This window comes from Musa acuminata, chromosome BXJ1-7, assembly GCF_036884655.1.
Source record: "Musa acuminata AAA Group cultivar baxijiao chromosome BXJ1-7, Cavendish_Baxijiao_AAA, whole genome shotgun sequence".
NCBI classification, from domain to species: domain Eukaryota; kingdom Viridiplantae; phylum Streptophyta; class Magnoliopsida; order Zingiberales; family Musaceae; genus Musa; species Musa acuminata.
In genome coordinates, this window is record NC_088333.1 from 32,838,552 (window position 1) to 32,847,105 (window position 8,554).

Genomic DNA, 8,554 nt, shown 5'->3' on the forward strand with positions numbered 1-8,554 from the left:
TTTGGGCAAGAGATTGAGATTTGTATATTCATTATTATTATAGTGGATTATCTCTAGTTTGCCCCGTGATTTTTACCCTTAACAACAAAGGGGTTTTCCATGTATATCTTGGTGTTCTATTTGATTGTGGTTCTATTTAATTTCACTGTATGTTATGGACTACTAGTATTTGTTCATATACAAAAGTTTATTTCTCTTTATATCCATCAATTATTATCAGAGCAAGGTTATAGTGATTTAATTTTGTATTAGAAAATGGAGGCCAGTAATATTTCTCGCACGATTAGTTTGAATGGAAACAATTGGATGATATACAAACTAAGAATATAAGTGTTATGGTAAATAACTTTTTTAGCCGTGACCTTGGGGTCGACGCGGCTGGTTCAGGGGTCCGAACGGTTGGGATCAGGCGTGACTCCTCTCGGGGTCTTGTGGCGACCGATTGCGGGGGTCTCGCTGGAAGGCTCCGCGAAGCCGGGTTGGGTCGGCTCCGGTCGAGTACTTGCACACAGGTTGGGTCGGCGGTTCGGCCCGACCCCTCCGACGATCAAGTCAGTGATTGGGAGAGGAGTTTTTGGGTGAAGTTGTGCTTCTGTGTGCTTGCCCCGTTCGTTTGGGGCCTGGGAGTATTTATAGGTGAGTTTGATGTTACCTGATGTGCCACCCTGCCGGGGCAGGGCCGTACCTCCGATGGCGCCTATCGTCGTCGTGGGCGTTGCGTGGAAGGCCGAGCTGCCGCAGGGTATGGCGAGCCTTAGTCGACGCCTTCCCATGCCTCGGCCGGTTGTGCGGGGTCAGACGATGAGGTCGTCTGGGTACGGTGAGTGAGGGTGCACATTATATTGATGTTTAATGCTCGCCCCTTGGAGCAGTGTGCTGTCCAGGGGGGGGCTGACGTTGTGATGTATTACGTCAAATCCGGTGTGTTACGTCAAATCTATTTTTACCCCTATCATATCCCCCCCCCCCGAAAGGAGCCATGCGTCGGTTTTTGCATGCGGGGGGGTCCGATGCATGGTTTATGACCTCTGGTGGGCTGGCCACGCGAATCTGAGGGGCACGGCGCATGTGGGCCGGCCGATCGGAGTTGGACTCGGGGGTGATGGAGCCGATGAGGGCCGAGGAGCACAACGCAGGCGGGCCGGCTACGTAGGTGTGGTCTTGGGTGGCGTGCAGCCGAGGGCCGAGGAACACAACGCAGGCGGGCTGGCCGCGCGGGTGCGGTCTCAGGTGGCATGGAGCCGAGGAGCATGATGCAGGCGGGCTAGCCGCGCAGGTGTGATCTCGGGAAGCATGGAGCCGAGGAACATGACGCAGGCGGGCCGGCCGCGTAGGTGTGGTCTCGGGTGGCGTGCAACCGAGGGGGCCGAGGAGTACAATGCAGGCGGGCTGGCCGCGCGGGTGCGGTCTCGGGTGGCATGGAGCCGAGGAGCACGATGCAGGCGGGCTAGCCGCGCAAGTGTGATCTCGGGAAGCAAGGAGCCGAGGAGCACGATGCAGGCGGGCTGACCGCGTAGGTGTGATCTCGGGGAGCATGGAGCCGAGGAGCACGACGCAGGCGGGCTGGCCGCGCAGGTGTGTCTCGGGGAGCATGGAGCTGAGGAGCACGACGCAGGCGGGCTGACCACGCAGGTGTCTCGGGGAGCATGGGGCTGAGGAGCACGACGCAGGCGGGCAGGCCGTGCAGGTGTGGTCTCGGGCATCATGCGACCGAGGAGCACGACGCAGGCGGGTCGGCCGCGTAGGTGTGGTCTCAGGTGGCGTGCAGCCGAGGGCCAAGGAGCACAACGCAAGCGGGCTGGCCGCGCGGGTGCGGTCTCGGGTGGCGTGCAGCCGAGGGCCGAGGAGCACAACGTAGGCGGGCTGGCCGCGCAGGTGTGGTCTCGAGTGGCGCTCCCTTCAGTTCGACGGCGGCGGGGATCAAAGAGCTGCCGCATTTAATTTCTCCCCTAAGGGGGAGTTGATTGCTTCCGCCGCATGTCTTTGGGCGCCGAGATCGAGGCGTCCGGATGCTGCCATTTTTGCGGGGTCGCCACGTCAGGCCTTCATTAAGGCGGAGCACCTTTGGGTATTTTCCGATGCGACGCGACGGTTACGCGCGTGCGCGAGTGGGCTGCCGCCCATTCTCGGGAGGCGAAGGGGCGCTGGTTCTAGCGGGACATCCCTTTTAAATAGCGGGCGCCCGACTTCACCTCCATCTTTCGTTGCTGAGTTTTTTCCCTTCTGGTCTCGCCGTCTTTCTTCCGGTTGTCCTCGCCTCTAGCGTCGCTCTCCTCTCTCGTAGCACCCCCCCCAGTTAAGGTCAGTTAGGATGGTGTCCTCTCCCTCCTCTTCTATCCATTCCCCCGGAGTTAGGGAGGGAAGTCCTCCTCCGCCCCTTGTTGAGTCATCTGATGGGGAGGCGGCACGGGCTCTTGAGGCCTTGATGTGGCCGCATGATCAGGACTCCTCTGTGAGTGAGTCGTCACTGGTTGGACTCCGGGAGCGCTATGGTATCCCGGGGGACTACGTTCTTGAAGCGCATGAACCGGGACAATGGGCGTACGACCCAGTCCCGAAGGGTTTCGCCTTAACCCTAGACGCCCTGGAGGCGGGTTTGCGCCTCCCCCTGCACCCCCTCATTGTGTCCTGCTTGTCTTTCTGGCGGATTTCGCCATCTCAAGTGGCGCCGAACTCTTGGCATTACTTGGTGGTATTCTTGGGGGAATGCCACTACGCCAATATCGCCCTCACCCTCAACCTTTTTCTTTCCTGTTATCGCCTTACCAAGGGTACGGGGGGTACTTTTTGTCTGCCCGGAAGGGCTTTCGAGTCGGAGGTGATAGGGGTAAAAACAGATTTGACGTAACACACCGGATTTGACGTAATACATTACGACGTCAGCCCTGTTGAATCTCGGATTTTGATGATGAAGTCAATTGTCATTTGTTATCTAATCTATGTGTTGAGATAAGTGTGCAGGATTAACTACGATGAGAGTAAGACAAGCAGCAGGTGTTGCGCCGGAGTCAAGATCATGATCACGTTGGGAGTTCGAGAGTTCGACGGAAGTTCGGACGGTCGTCGGAGGTTCAGCGAGAACAGATCCGAGAAGTCCAGAAGCTTGCCAAGCGAAGCTCGTCGGAACTCGCCAAGTGGATCGTCGCAAAGTCCAGGAGTATGCCGGATGTCCGCAGAAGGATCACCGAGGGTTTATCGGATGATCGACGGAAGTTGGCCGGAAACTCGCCGGAAGAAGCGATTGACGCATCGGAGCAAAGCTGCAGAAGTTGTCTTAGAGTTAATCGTAGTTAGCATGATGATTAAGCTTGAAAATGGGAGGTGATCCCATTAGCTTAATCTTGGGGCAATTGGGCCCCTAAAAAGATTCAAATTGGGCCGAATGGAGCGAACCATTCGGACCCTGATTGCACCAGGAGGTGCAACCGCCCCAGCCAGGAGGTACAACCGCCAGGGCTGTGAGGTTGGGAGGTGCAACCGCCAGGGCTGCGAGGCTGGGAGGTGCAACCGCCCCAGCCAAGAGGTGCAACCGCCCAGAGCTCAGTCTTCGAGCTAGACTGGGCGGTGCAACCTCCTCTATCAAGAGGTAGCACCGCCAGAGCTCAAGTTTCGAGCTCTGCCAGGCGTTGCAACCACCGAGCTCAGTCTTCGAGCTCTGGCAGAGAGGTGCATCAGCCTGAGCTCAGTCTCGAGCTCTGCCAGGTGATGCAACCACCGAGCTCAGTCTTCGAGCTCTGGCAGAGAGGTGCATCAGCCTGAGCTCAGTTTCGAGCTCTGCCAGGTGATGCAACCACCGAGCTCAGTTTTCGAGCTCTGCCAGGTGATGCAACCACCGAGCTCAGTCTTCGAGCTCTGCCAGGTGATGCAACCATCGAGCTCAGTCTTCGAGCTCTGGCAGAGAGGAGCAATCGCCTGAGCTCAGTCTTCGAGCTCTGTCAGGCGGTGCCACCTCTCCAGTCAAGAGGTGCAACCGCCTGATCCCAGAATTCTGGGATTTGATCGATTTGATCGTTTTGAGCTCCAAATTTGAATTGGGTTGGGGTCTATAAATACCCCACCCATTCAGAACTGAAAAGATACAGACCTACACCGAAATCTTGATCTTTTCTGTGATTCTAAGAGCTCAAAAGTGTTGTAAAGCCTTTAAGTTTCCTCCTTCTGTTCTTCAAGTTTTCAGTTGTAAAGTGAGGAGAGAAAGGTCTGTAAAGGTTGTCTCCTGAGCCTGTCAAAAGGAGAGAAACTGTAAAAGGGCAGTTAGCCTTCGCCCATTGAAGGAAGGCACCTAGTTGACGTCGGCAACCTCGTCGGTGGAGGAAGCCAAAAGTGGAGTAGGTCAAGGCTGACCGAACCACTCTAAATCTCTGGTTTGCGTTTATTCTCGAGCACTTTATCATTACTGCAAACCTCCTTCATTACTACTGCTCTCTGTGCTTTCACGAACAAGTTCTAAGTGCTGTTCTTCCGAATCTGCATTCAGACGTAAATTCGTATTTTCATACATTACAGTTTACGTTTACGTTTGATTCTGCAGAACTGTCTTCCGTGCTTTTACGAACGAGCTTCTTTGCAGTTTACACTTACATTTTGATCCTATTGATAACTGCAAACTGTCCTCTACAATTTTACGAACGAGTTTCAACATTTTGACGTAAAACTGCATTCAGACGTAAATCGGCTTTCCTCGCACAATCATCAGATCTCAGTTCACGTTTACGTCTTGATTTCAACTGCATACTGCCTTCTGCGAGTATACAAACGAGTTTCAAAGTTTAGACGTAAATCTACGTCTAGACGTAAAACTGCGTTTAGACGTAAAATCTGCGTTTAGACGTAAATCTGAGTTTAGACGTAAATCTGCGTTTAGACGTTAAACTGCGTTTAGACGTAAATCTGAGTTTAGACGTAAACTGCGCTTAGACGCAAAATTGCGCTTAGACGCAATCTGCGCTTAGACGCAAACTGCACTTAGATACAAACTGAGAATTTGCTTTTGCATCATAATAGTTTTTGAACGAACGCAGCTTTTGGTTTTTAATCGCTGTAAGATTTCCGCTGCACTAATTCACCCCCCCCTCTTAGTGCTCTCGATCCTAACAATTGGTATCAGAGCAAGGTTAACTCTCTAAAGGATTAAAACCCAAGAGAGATGGCATACGCCGGAAACCAAGAGGGGCATTCGATTACACGTCCACCCATGTTCAGTGGAACGGACTACACTTATTGGAAGACCCGAATGAGGATCTTTCTTATTTCTATGGATTTTGAACTGTGGAACCTTGTTAAAAACGGATTTTCAAAGTCTTCTCTTCCAATGATCGATTGGAATGAGTTGGAAAAGAAGGCTTTCGCTCTTAATGCAAAGGCTATGAATGCCTTATTTTGCGCACTTGATAAAAACGAGTTTAATCGTGTTTCAACTTGCGAAACTGCTTTTGATATTTGGCACACACTTGAAGTGACCCACGAGGGCACAAGTAGAGTGAAAGAGTCAAAAATCAATCTGTTGCTGCATTCTTTTGAACTTTTCCGAATGAAACCGAGTGAAACCATTGGCGACATGTTTACCCGTTTCACGGATGTCGTCAACGGTCTAAAAGGACTCGGAAAAAGTTTTTCGGATTTTGAACTCGTAAATAAAATACTAAGATCCCTTCCTAAAAGTTGGGATCCTAAAGTCACTGCCATTCAAGAGGCAAAGGATCTGCGCAACTTCCCTCTTGAAGAACTAATCGGGTCATTAATGACCTACGAAATGACTTGCAAAGCTCATGAAGAGCAAGAAGACATCCTTCCAAAGAACAGGAAGGATATGGCACTTAAAACTTCTGAATGCCACTTGAGAGAAAACTCAAGTGATGAGGACTGTGATGATGACTTGGCACTTTTGACAAGAAAGTTTAAAAAATTCTTCAAAAGAAACAAGTTTAAAAACGATGTGAAAAATAAACTTGAACCTAAGAAGGACCAAGTGATCTGCTACGAATGTAAAAAGCCGGGACACTACAAGAGTGATTGTCCCCAAGTCAAGAAAAGAACAACAAAGAAGAAGGCGCTCCAAGCAACATGGGATGATTCGAGCGCATCTGAGGAAGAGGAGTCCAACACCGAGCAAGTTGCTCATTACGCCTTAATGGCCATCGAAGACGAGGTAACAAATTCAATAGATGCTGATTTATCTTTCGATGAATTATTAAATGCCTTCAATGACTTATTTGACGAATGCAAGAGCATAAGTAGAAAATATAAATTGCTGAAAAAGATGCATGATAGTCTTACTTGTGAGTTTGATAAGTTAAAAGTCGAACATCATGATAGTTTAAATTCATGTATCAAATGTCATGATTTAGAAACTATGCAAAAAGAAAATCTGCTACTCAAGGACACCTTGAAGAAATTCGAGGTTGGTAGCAAGTCATTAAACATGATCCTTGCAAACAAGGGTCACACTCCAAAAAGGAGCGGGATTGGATTTGTGAGAAATCCTCATCAAAATCCAACCACCTTCATAAAAGGCTCCATCTTACATGTTCAACACCAAACCAAGTGCAACTTTTGTTGCAAATCTGGACACAAGACACATTGTTGTCCATTCAAGAAAATAAGTCCAAACAAATTAATTTGGGTTCCTAAAGGAACCATGATAAACTCTATGCAACATGATAGAAAATGTAGATCTATTTATGAGGCACCCAAAAGCAAATGGGTACCTAAACATCATCCTTTCTTGTAGAAAACTAAACAATCGCAAGCTAGGAGCAAGAAATGGTACCTTGATAGTGTTAGGATCGAGAGCACTAAGAGGGGGGGGTGAATTAGTGCAGCGGAAATCTTATATTAATTTAAAAACCAAAAGCTGCGTTCGTTCAAAACCTATTATGATGCAAAAGCAAATTCTCAGTTTGTATCTAGGTGCAGTTTGCGTCTAAGCGCAGATTGCGTTTAAGCGCAGTTTTGCGTCTAAGCGCAGTTTTGCGTCTAAACTCAGATTTACGTCTAAATGCAGATTTACGTCTAAACGCAGATTTACGTCTAAACGCCGATTTACGTCTAAACGCAGTTTTACGTCTAAACGCAGTTTTACGTCTAAACGCAGATTTACGTCTAAACGCAGATTTACGTCTAAACTTTGAAACTCGTTTGTATACTCGCAGAAGGCAGTATGCAGTTGAAATCAAGACGTAAACGTGAACTGAAATCTGACGATTGAGCGAGGAAAGCCGATTTACGTCTGAATGTAGTTTTGCGTCTAAATGTTGAAACTCGTTCGTAAAATCATAGAGGACAGATTGCAGTTATTAATAGGATTAAAATGTAAGCGTAAACTGCAAAGAAGCTCGTTCGTAAAAGCACGGAAAACAGTTCTGCAGAATCAAACGTAAACGTAAACTGTAATGTATGAAAATACGAATTTACGTCTGAATGCAGATTTGGAAGAACAGCACTTAGAATTTGTTCGTGAAAGTGCAGAGAGCAGTAGTGATGAGGGAGGTTTGCAGTAATGATAAAGTGCTCGAAAATAAACGCAAACCAGAGATTTAGAGTGGTTCGGTCAGCCTTGACCTACTCCACTTTTGGCTTCCTCCACCGATGAGGTTGCCGACGTCAACTAGGTGCCTTCCTTCAATGGGCGAAGGCCAAACTTCCCTCTTACAATTTCTCTCCTTTTGATAGGCTTAGGAGACAACCTTTACAGACCTTTCTCTCCTCACTTTACAATTGAAAACTTGAAGAACAGAAGGAGGAGACTTAAAGGCTTTACAACACTTTTGAGCTCTTAGAATCACAGAAAAGATCAAGATTTCGGTATTGGTCTGTATCTTTTCAGTGCTGAATGGGTGGGGTATTTATAGGCCCCAACCCAATTCAAAATTCGAGCACAAAACGATCAAATCGATCAAATCCCAGAATTCTGGGATCAGGCGGTTGCACCTCTCAACTGGAGAGGTGGCACCGCCTGGCAGAGCTCGAAGACTGAGCTCAGCCGATTGCTCTTCTCTGCCAGAGCTCGAAGACTGAGCTCGATGGTTGTATCACCTGGCAGAGCTCGAAGACTGAGCTTGGTGGTTGCATCACCTGGGAGAGCTCGAAACTGAGCTCAGGCTGATGCACCTCTCTGCCAGAGCTCGAAGACTGAGCTTGGTGAATGCATCACCTGGCAGAGCTCGAGACTTAGCTCAGGCTGATGCACCTCTCTGCCAGAGCTCGAAGACTGAGCTCGGTGGTTGCATCGCCTGGCAGAGCTCGGAACTTGAGCTCTGGCGGTGCAACCTCTTGGCTGGGGCGGTTGCACCTCCTGGCTGGGGCGGTTGCACCTCCCAACCCCACAGCCCAGGCGGTTGCACCTCCTGGCTGGGGCGGTTGCACCTCCCAACCCCACAGCCCAGGCGGTTGCACCTCCTGGCTGGGGCGGTTGCACCTCCTGGTGCAATCTGGGTCCGAATGGTTCACTCCATTCGGCCCACTTTGAATCTTTTCAGGGGCCCAATTGCCCCAAGATTAAGCTAATGGGATCACCTCCCATTTTCATGCTTAATCATCATGCTAACTACGATTA